The 13,693-nt window shown below is 36.6% G+C and overlaps 1 pseudogene; it reads left to right on the top strand.

The window, feature by feature from the left end:
* The window catches only part of LOC107750336 (transcription factor COE1-like), a 137,870-nt pseudogene that overhangs the window by 53,191 nt on the left and 70,986 nt on the right, over positions 1-13,693 (top strand).

The following is a 13,693-nucleotide window of genomic DNA, read 5'->3' as shown; positions in this document are numbered from 1 at the left end:
TTCATGCTCGAAAACCCTCCAATATGGCTGAATTAAAACAATTCTGCAAAGAGTGGACCAAAATTCCTCCACAGCGATGTGAACGGCTCATTGCCAGTTATCGCAAACGCTTGATTGCAGTTGTTGATGCAAAGGGTGGCATAAACAGTTATTAGATTTAGGGGGCAATTACTTTTTCACATAGGGCCAGGCAGGTTTGGACAGCTTTTTTCCCTTAATAAATGAAATCATTATTTCAAAACTGCATTTTGTATTTATTCGGGTTATCATTGTGTAATATTAAAATTTGTTTGATGATCTGAATCATTCAAGTGTGACAAACATGCAAAAAATAAAAAACAGGAAGGGGGCAAAAACTTTTTCACACCACTGTAAATCTCTTGTTTTTAGGGCAAAAACCGCAATTAACGTTGATGGGAGTCACGATTTATCGCTTTTGTTTTGTCTATGATTAGGAAACAATGTTATACAGTTGAACACAATAAACATACAGTAAACAGTAGCGAAAGCAGAAGAAAGGTCATTCCACCTCTAGAGTTCCCAACTGGATCAGGGAGTGATTTGTGAGCTGAACTCTACAGGTCCAAATCTAGTCAGCCTCACCTCCGAAATCCCACACAGCTGAACAGCAGGAAAACACAGCGGTATAGAATGTCCTTGATGTGGTTTTGAATGAGTGTGATTTATCCTCCACCACTCCATCTATACTTTCTTTTTCCTTTCCTCCCTACGTCCTCTGGGTCTCTCACTGTCTCAGGGTGCAATCTGGCCTTGACATGCCCAGACCAGCATATAAGCAGAGAAAGAAGCAGAGACCAAGGGAGAGGGGTGTGGAGGACAGAAGTGATGGTGTGGATGAGGGTAGAGGTGGGGTGGAGGGCAAATGAGAGAGAAAGGCAGGGGCTGGATGGAGGCTGGTGGAGAAATGTAAATGGAGTGAGAATGGAAGAGGGGGAGGGATGGAGGCCAGAGGAGATTGGAGAGAGAAAGAGGAGCAGATTAAGAGGTTATTGATTTCTATATAAAGATCCATAAATCTGATGTGGGCGACCGTGGCAGCGTAGTAGCCAGCCACAGGAGACTGCTTTAAGGACTGACCGTTACATAATCACAAACATACAGATAAACACACACAGATCCTCCCATTGAGATGTTATATTGTTTCAATGAACTGATGATTGACTTCTATTGTAATTCGAAACAATCATTTTCTCATACCAGTTAAAATCAGCCAACTACGATGAAATTACAACACAAAAACCGTTTCAGTACCATTCGAAGGTTTGGGGTCATTAGATATTTTTTTATGTTTTTGAAAGAAGTTTCTTATGTTCACCAAGGCTGCATTTATTTGGTGAAAATACAGTAAAAACAGTGATATTGTGAAACATTATTACAATTTAAATATAATTTAAAGTGTAATATATTCCTGTGATGGCAAAGCTGAATTTATCAGCCATTACTCCAATATTCAGTGTAACATGATCATTCAGAAATCATTTTAATATGCTGATTTGGTGCTCACAAATAATTTTTTCTGATTTTCAGTTTTGAGAACATTGCTTAATATTTTTTGTGAAAAAATGTTATACATTTTTTTTAAAGATTCTTTGATGAATAGAAATTTCAAAAGAAAGAATATGATAGAAGTTGGAATAGGAATAGAAATATTTCAAAAAAGAAAGAATAGAATTGAAGCAGGAATAGGAATAGAAATATTTTGTAAGAATTCAAAACTCTTTACTGTTACTTTTGATCAATGTAGTGCACCTTTGCTAAATAAAAAGTGTTAAATAAAAATAATGACATTTGTTAAAAAAAAATATAATAATAATAAAGTAATCATTACAAAAAAATTCTTACTAACCCAAAGTGTTTAATATTTTATAGACTATAATTTACATATAATTTACATTTAATGTTATAGTGATTCAGTGAGTGATTCATGGTCGTTAAACTCCACAGTGGTTTTTTTTTAGTCTGCCATGTGAATCTAAATCTAAATGTTTTGAAAAGTAATAGCACACCATCCAAAAAAAAACAAACAAACATATGATTTAAAGTGTTTGTAGCACAAACAGTACATTTAATACTTGGTTAGAAGTGTGTTAAATCACAAACCCTAAGTATGAACACTTGTAATAGTGCTGTTTGCCTTAAGTGCCTTAGTAAACACCACTAATTAGTGTCCACCATAACATAGAGAGCTTTTCCCAGTGCAGGGATTGCTTGTGATGAAGCCTGGCTTGTGTCTGAGTTGTGGTGGTGTAGTTTATTGTGTTGGTGTTTGTCTGGGTCGGCCTTTGTTGTGTTATGTGCAGCTGACATAGATCTCTAGAGCCAGAGGATCATGTATATTTGATGCTTTGTTGTTGTTAGTAAGACTCCATAGTTTAAACCTCACACACAGGTACAGTATGTATGTGCACATTCACAAATGCACCTACATTTATAGTATTATATACAGACATTCTTGCATAAGCATGTCAGTTCTCATTCATACTCACACACAACTCGTTTGCCCACCTGAAGCTATATACACCTCTTGTTAGAATTTTATCGGGCCCGTAAAAACACACCGTCTCTCGCTTTCCAAACGAATACTGCCTCTACACGCAATTACACACACACACACACTTTCTCTGTCTGTCTTTCTTACACACACACACACACACACACACCGTTTCTATATTTCTCAGTCTCTCCAACAAACACACACGTGTGCACACACACACACACACTCACACAAAACACAACACAAATCAATACCAATTTATAATTCAGGATTGCTGGAGTTTGGGTTTTAGGGCAGGCCAGCATCCAGCCTTCATAAATATTACAGTGTTATTGACTGGATCCGAATGAATTGGAGATTTTTTTTCTTTCTCTCTCCCTCTCCCCTTGCCCCCTTTCTTGTTTCAGGGTGCCATGCAATAAAGCTTGCTTTTATTTATTCCCTTTGAGTTGGAGATGAGAGGCCTAACTGGACAACAAATTTGATCCCAGGAATGAAATAAAGTGGCTAATGGAGGGCAGAAGGGGATGCCCCCCAAATCTGCGGAGAGTAATGTAGCGTGTGCTGGGATTGGGATAAGTGGGACGATTTGTCTGAGCCGTGTCCCCTCTGGTAGCCAGAACCGGGTGCACTTTGACATGGATTTATGCCCTAAGTAAAAACACATTGTCTTGTAATACATTGATCACTCGGACCGGAGCCAGGGGTGCAGTCTCCACCGCCAGAACGGAATGAGTTAGTGGCCAGTCAGATTGTTTTTTGATAACTTCAGTTAACCGTAATATATTTTTTTACAACTTTTTTACTTTGTTAAAAAAATTGAACATATTAAAATTAAATTAATTTTGAAAAGTAAAATTGAAGCTTACATTTTTTAAAATAAAATCATAGTGCCACAACATTTTTACCTCTTTGAATTTAATTTATGATAAAGAAAACTGTGTTTTTTAGATATAACTTTTTAGAAATTATAGAAATAATTGACAAGGATTAACAAAAAGTTATACCATAATGAGGAAAACAATGTTTACAGTAAAATTCTACTTTAAAATCTAATAGGACAAGCAATGTTCAAAGATGATGTAAAAGAGTGCCATAATAAAATAAAACCATATATGATCTACAGTTATGCTAATGAGTTATACTGGTGGACAAATTTATTTTTAATTATTACTATTAATGCATGATTATTGAACATTGGTGTCTTTAATTTATTCATGTTGTCAATATCTGAAAACAATAAACCAAAAAAATTAAATAAAATTAAATAAACAGAAAAAATAAATGTCCCCTCTGGTAGCCAGAACCGGGTGCACTTTGACATGGATTTATGCCCTAAGTAAAAACACATTGTCTTGTAATACATTGATCACTCGGACCGGAGCCAGGGGTGCAGTCTCCACCGCCAGAACGGAATGAGTTAGTGGCCAGTCAGATTGTTTTTTGATAACTTCAGTTAACCGTAATATATTTTTTTACAACTTTTTTACTTTGTTAAAAAAATTGAACATATTAAAATTAAATTAATTTTGAAAAGTAAAATTGAAGCTTACATTTTTTAAAATAAAATCATAGTGCCACAACATTTTTACCTCTTTGAATTTAATTTATGATAAAGAAAACTGTGTTTTTTAGATATAACTTTTTAGAAATTATAGAAATAATTGACAAGGATTAACAAAAAGTTATACCATAATGAGGAAAACAATGTTTACAGTAAAATTCTACTTTAAAATCTAATAGGACAAGCAATGTTCAAAGATGATGTAAAAGAGTGCCATAATAAAATAAAACCATATATGATCTACAGTTATGCTAATGAGTTATACTGGTGGACAAATTTATTTTTAATTATTACTATTAATGCATGATTATTGAACATTGGTGTCTTTAATTTATTCATGTTGTCAAATATCTGAAAACAATAAAAAAAATCCAGAAGAGATGTAAAAAAAACATTTATATACTTAATATTAATACTTCACAACATTAACATTTTATGACATATTAATTTTAATAATTAAATATGTTAATATTTTCCTAATTTTTACTAGTTGTGATTATTGGCCATAAAACTTCAGTGTTGCAATAAACTTCAGTGTTGCAAGCATTTGCAAGGGCATTGCTTTGTGGTTGCTAAGGTGTTTTGAGAGCTATTTAGGGTGTTTCTGTGCAGTTAATATGGTGTTCTGGGTGTTTGCTACTTACCTGAGCGCACCTCTACATCTCTAGATATGGCTCCCTCCTCCAATGTAAGTCTGAAACTTTTGGGATGCTTTTATATAGACTGCTGGGTTAAATATTCTGTATGGTTAGACTGGTAGGTACAAAAAAGGCTTGTTATATACACTTGTAGTTTTTTTTTGGCTTTGTTATAATTCTTACAATTGCAGGTAATACTTCTAATATAAATAGTAATAAATCGTTTTTCATGACACTCTGAAGTGAATTTTGATGAAAAAATAATCTTCTTCAGTGGAGTGACTCCAGCAGTCATTTTCAACAGTTGGGGGGTACAGAGCTGACAGGCCCATAGAGGTGAATAGACTGAGTGTGTGAGTGTGTTTGGGGAAGAGGATGTCTCTAACCCTCTTCTGCTAGCGTTCCCTGGCATGTTGCATCCAGACACAGTGTGAAGCACTCAAGTTGTCCAACATACACGGAAAGAGCTGGTTGGTTAAGTCCGGTGAAAACGCACACACACACATATATACGCTTCAGTTTTCCCTGACCTAAACCCTCCACCCACCCCCACCTCGCATCTCCTGGGGAGTCTCGGCCGATGAAAGAAAATCAATCATGTCATAAAACAGGGGAGAAAAGAAAAAAAGAAAAACCTCTGCAAGTAAAACCACCAGCAGCTATAAACTTCCTGATAAAACCCCAATGCCACACTACACACATGCACACACAGTACAAATAAAGCACACGCAAATTTAAGTCAATGTGACTTGCTGTTTGCAACCCAGTTTACTTCTATAATTTGATTGATTTCAGATAAAAACATTAGGGCAGGAAATTTTTCCAATGGGATTGGTTAATCCCGCTGAAAATGCACACACACACACACACACACACACACACACACACATACACTTCAGTTTTCCCTGACCTACCCCTCCACCCACCTCCACCTCGCATCTCCTGGGGAGTCTCAGCCGATGAAAGAAAATCAATCATGTCATAAAACAGGGAGCAAAAAAAGAAAAGAAAAAAGAAAAACCTGTTTTTACCTCTGCAAGTAAAACCACCAGCAGCTATAAACTTCCTGATAAAACCCCAATGCCACACTACACACATGCACACACAGTACAAATAAAGCACACGCAAATTTAAGTCAATGTGACTTGCTGTTTGCAACCCAGTTTACTTCTATAATTTGATTGATTTCAGATAAAAACATTAGGGCAGGAAATTTTTCCAATGGGAATTGATTGAATGTTAAAAGCCAAGCAGGTTTTAACATTTTGATTAGCGATTACAAATTAAAATTATTTATTTTTTCTTTGAAATAACGTGCACTGATGAATAGTTCACAATAAGACTGGGAATGTGAAAATGTGTTTATTTATTTTTTTAAAAGAGGAAAACATTACACTTTTTTTTTTGTTTTACATATACTGTATATAAAATGTTTTTGATATATTATAGAACCATTTTGATATATGTATTACAATAATTTAATGCTTTTTCCCTTATGAAGCTTTCACAGGTTTGAAACAACATAAGTAAATGATGAATTTCCATTTTTTCAATGAACTTTCTGCTTAAGGCGTGTGCACTTTCACACAAAACTTACAGATTTACATATTTTCACTTGCACGCCTTCAGATGCATGCATCTTCCACATACGCACACACTCTCACACTAGTCCAGAGGCCAGGTTGCAAGGCTAGTGGCTCCAGAGAGATGGGGGGATTTAGGTTTCCCTTATGAAGCTTTCACAGGTTTGAAACAACATAAGTAAATGATGAATTTCCATTTTTTCAATGAACTTTCTGCTTAAGGCGTGTGCACTTTCACACAAAACTTACAGATTTACATATTTTCACTTGCACGCATTCAGATGCATGCATCTTCCACATACGCAGACACTCTCACACTAGTCCAGAGACCAGGTTGCAAGGCTAGTAGCTCCAGAGAGATGGGGGGATTTAGTTTTGCTCGTTCTCTTCTAGCAGTCAATACCGAGCTCATCAACCGGCCCGTTTTAATCCCTTAATCAACCACAGCGACTGACGCTTAATTGGGCAAGGAGTCCAGTAAAGATCCCTTCCTCCACCTCTGATCCTGTCAACACTTTACATAAGGGCCACTGCTCACCCCTCACGCATCTTAACCGTGCTGCAGATTCTACCGGTAAGACCTGTAGTCAGCTGAGAATAAGAGCTTCTCGATCAGGGCTTTACCGTCTTGTGTGATTGACTGGAGTTTTAGACATTGCTGGAATACTAACAAGCTTACTAAGAGATCTCCACATGAGTTAAGCTAGACCTTAGAGACATTTAAGCCAGGCTTGGTAAATGTACCTGCAGTTTTGTATCCCTCATTTAAGGGCAGGTTTCCTCAAAGTTCCTTAATGATAACGGATACATGTAAGTAGAAGCCCAAGTAAAACCATCTGTTTTTCGCACATCACGGCTTGAGCTGTGAGGTACCATCTATGGTCGTCTCCAGCACACATCCCTACTCTACTCTTGCAAATTGCCCAACAAAAAATGAATTTATTGATTTCTTTCTGACCACGCGCATGATTTTTCCTATTTTTCCCCCTCACCTGAGCTGAGTGATCTATATGTCCCCTGACGTGGGGTAATGGCCAGGCTGACCATACATACTGGCTCTGAAAATACCACCAGACAGGGTGCAGTTGGTGCTATTGATCATTCTATCTGCAGTCAAACCAAAATTTACATTTCTCACATTATCACAGTTTATTCGCTATAGTTTAGAAAATGGTAATAAAATATGACAAGAACTCAGAGTTAAACTGTCAGAACAAATTCATCTTGATAATGTCAGTTAGAAAGGTACGTAAAGAATTAGGTTGAATAGCTGTCAGCTGTTAAATTTAAATACACAATTAGATAATACCAATTTAGGTAAACCAATGCTCAATTTTGTTCAGTCTGTGGTGTAAAAATGTCGCATTAGCATGTAAAGAAAAACACTTAAGCAAAACATGGTCATGGTTTTATCAGTTTTACTGGTAGTCCACTGTATGAAGAATTTTTGGGTATAATATGTCACAGTTTACTTTATTTTGCTATACTCACTTAAATGAACTATAGTGTCCTGCACCCACTAGTAAAAAGAAAATGGTAATAAAATATGACAAGAACTCAGAGTTAAACTGTCAGAACAAATTCATCTTGATAATGTCAGGTAGAAAGGTATGTAAAGAATTAGGTTGAATAGCTGTCAGCTGTTAAATTTAAATACACAATTAGATAATACCAATTTAGGTCAACCAATGCTCAATTTTGTTCAGTATGTGGTGTAAAAATGTCGCATTAGCATGTAAAGAAAAACACTTAAGCAAAACATGGTCATGGTTTTATCAGTTTTACTGGTAGTCCACTGTATGAAGAATTTTTTTTTTTTTGTACATGAAAACTTTTTTTTTTTTTTTTTTTTTTTGTCTACCGCCAGTAGGGTCTAACTGTTGAAGTTAATGAGCCAAACCTTGACCCTGGAATGAGCAGCTAAAAGCCATTCAAGCTAGCATTAGGTACCAATGCACTGTGGGAGATTGTTTAGTTTTAGAGAGTGGCTTGATTTTGTTAGATGTTTTTGCTGGAATGAGCAGCTAAAAGTCATTCAAGCTAGCATTAGGTACCAATGCACTGTGGGAGATTGTCTTGATTTTGTCAGATGTTTTTGCTTATTTTCATTCTTCACCCCATTATACCTAATCATTTAAATGTGATCGCTTTGATAAGTTAGCGTTGGAGGGCCAGTAACACTCTTTAGCTTCGCCATGTGGGCCAACTGCGACCGACCATAAGCCATTGTGGGAAAACAAATCCAGTGCTTTATCAAGCAAATTCAGGGGTTGGTTCTCATCAGGTGCAGTAGGTAGGCAGTTAACGGCAGCTTTATGATGGGAGCAGAGAGATCAGTCTCTGTAGACGAGTCCGAGTAATGAAAGGCAGGCCGTTTGTCTCTCACTTTTTCGTCTTTAAGCTAACTGACCACACGCATGATTTTTCCTATTTTCCCCCCTCACCTGAGCCGAGTGATCTATATGTCCTCTGATGTGGGGTAATGGCCTGGCTGACCATACATGCTGACTCTGAAAATACTGGTGCAGGCCTTGCAGTTGGCGCTATCATTCTCTTGATCATTCTTTCTATCTATAATACTATCTTCAAAACTAAAAGGCTTTAAAAAAAATTTTTGCCTAATTTTTTGTTTTTTTGCCTACTACCAGTGGGGTCTAACTGCTGAAGTTAATGAGCCAAACCTTGACCCTGGAACGAGCAGCTAAAAGTCATCCACACTAGCATTAGGTACCAATGCACTATGGGAGATTTTTCATGTTTTAGAGTGACTTGATTTTGTCAGATGTTTTTGCTTATTTTAATTATTTACCCTATTATACCTAATCATTTAAATGTGATCACTTTGATAAGTTAGCATTGGAGGGCCAGTAACACTTTTTAGCTTCGCCATGTGGGCCAACTGTGCAGACCATAAGCCATTGTGGGAAAACAAATCCAGAGCTTTATCAACCAAATTCAGGACTTGGTTTTCATCAGGCGCAGTCTGTAGGCAGTTAATGGCAGCTTTATGACGGGAGCAGAGAGATCAGTCTCTATAGACGAGTCCGAGTAATGAAAGGCAGGCCGTTTGTCTCTCTTTTTTTTTTCTTCGTCTTTACGCTAAAGGCTCTGGCTGCATGGAACTGTTCAGCAGGCCCTGGTGGATGCTAAAGGATTGTTTGTTGCCTGCTAATCATGACCGCCGTGTCTGCTGAAGGAGCATTTGGCAGTGGCAAACGAGGACGAGAGAGAGAGAGTGGGCACCGCTGCTGCCCAGGCGTCTTTAGCGGCAGTAAAACCCTCTTAGTGGGTAGTGCCATCTGGCCGAGCCCCTTGTGGGGGCGTAATGTGCCCGAATCGCGGGGTCGAGATGCTTTACTACCCAAGCCTGCCGGCTGCAGATGGCACGGGCAGAGCCACTAGAAAACGCCAAGGTCGGGCACGCGCTGTGGCGTGGGATTCACAGCGCTAAATGGCATGGAAAGCATTTGATGGTGCGCTGGACAGACAGCGAGGCATCTGAGGGCTCAGAATGCATCTCCCAGCATCCATCAGCACAGAAGCTCAACGCCTCGGTGCGCAGAAGCAGATCTAAATGAACATCGGGGCCACTGCTGCTTTATTAGACAAAAATAAAGCACAGAAGTGTTGTTTAAATGCCACTGAACGATTGCAGCACAGAAGTTTCAGGTCAGAAAATCTTAAAGATTTTAAAGTTCTGTATGTATGTTCTTTCTGGTTTATTAGACAAAATTTAAGCACGGAAGTGTTGTTTAAATGCAGAGTTGGGTATAACACATTCAATAAAAATTAAATGTTCAATAAAAATTATGTTACTTAAGTTCCAAATGCAGTGTTAAAAAATATGAAGTAAAAATCATGTTTTGCACGTCAGTATGCCCTTTAATATATCACCGGAGAATGCGAGCTAAAATGCAGGCGTTTATATGTTTGCGCGTCTCAAGCCTGGTTTCATGTGGATGATTATTGTATAAAGCGTGATGTGTGCGTGTGGGTGTGACCACATTACAGATAATGAACTCAGACGGGAAAGACTGTAACTCGCATTGGTTTCATACGGATTACTTTATCAGAGAATATTTGTTTTCGACATGACTTCGTTTAAAAATAGACACTTCAAGCTTTCTTTAGATATGTTTCTCATGTCTGTGTGTCAAGTATTTGCTAAGTTTTTGTTCATTTTAGTGACGCATTTCAGGAAGATATTCGCGGGGATTGAGAATGCAGAAAGTGCACCTTATGTGTTTTCTTTATTTTACAAAAGCACAATGTTTTGTTGATATTGCGAGTGTACACAAATAAAAGTAGACCTTTTACAGTTTCAAATGATGTATTACTCTTATCTGTATGATCAAAAATTACTAAACATTTTAAGTTCTTTTTGCTGTTATCAGGAAAATGTGCAAGTGATCGTTCGAGTTGCTGTTTTGATACTTATGTAATTTTTCAGTCAATATTCAGTTACTGAAAGAACTATAAGTTTAATTTGTATTGTATTTTTTAGGTTTGATAACTTGAAAAGTAAAGTAAACTTGAAAGTAACGTAATTAGTAATCTGATAACTTTCTCAGATTATCAGCAGTAATCAGTAATGTAAACAAATTAAAATTTTAAAGAAGTAATTAGTAATTTGTAATGGATTACTTTTTTTGAGTAACTTACCCAACACTGTTTAAATGCTGACTGATGAACGCGGCATGTAAATTTCAGGTCAGTGTCTTTGCCATAAAAATGTGATATAGTGGCTGTGTGCATAAGTGTGTGTATTTAGGTATTTGTGCATGTGAGTGAGTTCTGGGCCCACTCCAGAAATCCCACGTCACCAGTGAGGTTCTTAGGGACTCTTTAAGTTGTAGTGGATGGCAGCTGGCAAAATGAATAGCCGTTTTAAGAGCAGTGAGACAAGAACGGGCACAACGCACGTAGAAATTTAGTAACTATGCAGTCACCATCAAGCAGATATGAAATACAGAGAAGAAAACCTCCACAAATGGGCCGGGGGTCCCAGAACTCACACTGCTCCCGGCCAGAGATGAGATTGAAAATTAATTTTGGGCAGGGTGGGGGTTTCATTAAATTCTTTTTTTTGGCTCATTTCCCTGAGTGGTCCCTGAGTTGAACACCCTGGCATCAGTGGCATTTGTGCCAAACCAGCCCCCAACGCCCAGCACCCATAAAAGAATAACCAGGCCCACGGTGCACAACAAAGACAAGATGGAAAGTTGATGCTTAGATGTCCAGACACATGTCTTAAAATGTCCCATTGAACAGTTTACACTTTATTGATACTAATTTAACATCAACCTTTGTGTTGTATTTGTTATGTATTATATAAACACCATGATTTAGCTAATTCAAGTTTAGAATAGTGTCTTGTGCCACTTTCCAGCACACTTGAGGGAACTATTTTGGATTATTTCCTATATTTTATATTTTTATATTATGAAATGTAACAGTATACATAGTTGTTATATTTTATTTATTTATTTATTTATTTATTATTTTTTTAAAACTATTTCCTCAGTGAGATACTTCTAAATATGTTTGACCTTTTATTTTTAAATCATTTAAATTGTAATTGATTAATTACTCTTTGTTTTTTAAATTATTTTTTTCATTAATTTAATTTTTATATTTTAAAACAGTATTTTTTGTTTAATTGTAGCTGATCAACAGGATATTTTTTTTTATATTTTCTGTTTTTTTTTTTTTTAGTTAATGTTCTGTTATTGCACTTTTTTTCCAATAAATATTTTGTAGCAATAAATCATATTTTTTGTGAATTTGTCTGAGAAAACAAATATTTACATCTCTCTAATAATGGCCAATTAGGTCATTTTAGTAAATAGATACTTCCGTGGCCTCTTGTGCGCGCATTTGGTGTTTGAAGCCTCTTTCGTGCGCTTTATACTGTCACTTTCCGAAAAGCTATCAGAAACCATCTAGCCATGCTTTTGTTATTTTTTGTGATATGTTTTAGAGCAAATTCCTACCTTTTCTCTCAGTCGGACTCAGGAAAATTGAGTTTTCAAGGTGAACATCCCATTACTGGAGAAGGTTGACAAATTAATTTGGTGTGCGCCTTGTTGCAGTGTGGGTAGTGATAGAGACCAGCCTGTCAATTTGAGAAATGAGGGCCTGCTCAGGCAGCCAGATGGGAGTGAAATTGAACAGCACATTAGCTAATTACTTATGCAAATCACCCGGTCTTGCACCTTAACTTAAGCACGGTGGATGATACTCAGGGTGGCTGGAGAGTTTTAGATAATACTAATCCTACTCCCATCACCCACACGAGCACATCTTTACCTGCTGAGAAAGCTCTATGAGGAATTGCTCACAAATAGCTGAATGCACAAACATACGCACACACGCAGCGTTCCCACTCTCGTGAGCGCATGCGCGCACACACACACATACACGCAAAAACAAAGAAACACTTGTGAACCCGAGAGAAAACAAAGAGCTTCTGGCGTAAGGGGGAGAGAGTTTATTAAAACTGTTGAACTGGTCATATCTGCCCGCTTGCCAACAGTTACTGTTTGTGCAAGTGCTGTCTGTTGCTTTTTTAAGTGTAAAGGCTCTTTCGATGCCCCACGTCAGCGTTGTTCAATGCATTGAACTCATGCATTAAACTATGGAGTGAAGCATCAGCTACAGCTTTACCTCCGCTTTAACTCATATTCAGTTTCATAAATATTCTACTCATATTTGTCTTTGAAATGACTGGTCAAACTTTGCTTAGCAACAGGCCATAATGAAAGAATGATTTATTTTAACTAATTTCATTTATCCTTTTTTTAATTTAATACTTTCTCATCCTGGGTTTGCTGTTTGGTTTTTATGCTTTTATGTCAGTAGCTTTTTTCATTCAGTAGCATTCAGTGGTACATTGAGTCACATTAAAGAGCCTTAAAGAAATAGTTCAGATTCAGTACAAGCTCAGTTGACAGTTGTTATTATGGCATAATGTTGATTACCACAAAAATCTTTTCTGCTTGTCCCTCCTTTTCTTTAAAAAAAGCAAAAATCTGTATTATCGTGAGGCACTAACAATGGAAGTAAATGGGGTCATTGTACAATCCCAAACCATATAAAAAATTAAAATAAAATAAAAAAGAAATATACCTGAAATAAAATAAAATACGTTTTTTATATTTGATTTTATTTCAATTAACATTTATAATGGCCAAGGCAACATTTCTTGATGTACTAAAATAACTAAAACTAAAACTGAAATAAATATGAGTAAAAATTATATACATATATGTAAAAAAAACACAACATAATTATTACAAATTTAGCAAAAATTAAAATTAAAACAGAAAATATAAAAATAAAAACTATAAATGCCACTGCCAATATGTGAATGATAATATATATATATATATAT

This window comes from Sinocyclocheilus rhinocerous, unplaced genomic scaffold, assembly GCF_001515625.1.
Source record: "Sinocyclocheilus rhinocerous isolate Xijiao unplaced genomic scaffold, SAMN03320098_v1.1 scaffold1053, whole genome shotgun sequence".
NCBI lineage: Eukaryota > Metazoa > Chordata > Actinopteri > Cypriniformes > Cyprinidae > Sinocyclocheilus > Sinocyclocheilus rhinocerous.
This window is presented reverse-complemented; position numbering and strand designations above follow the sequence as displayed.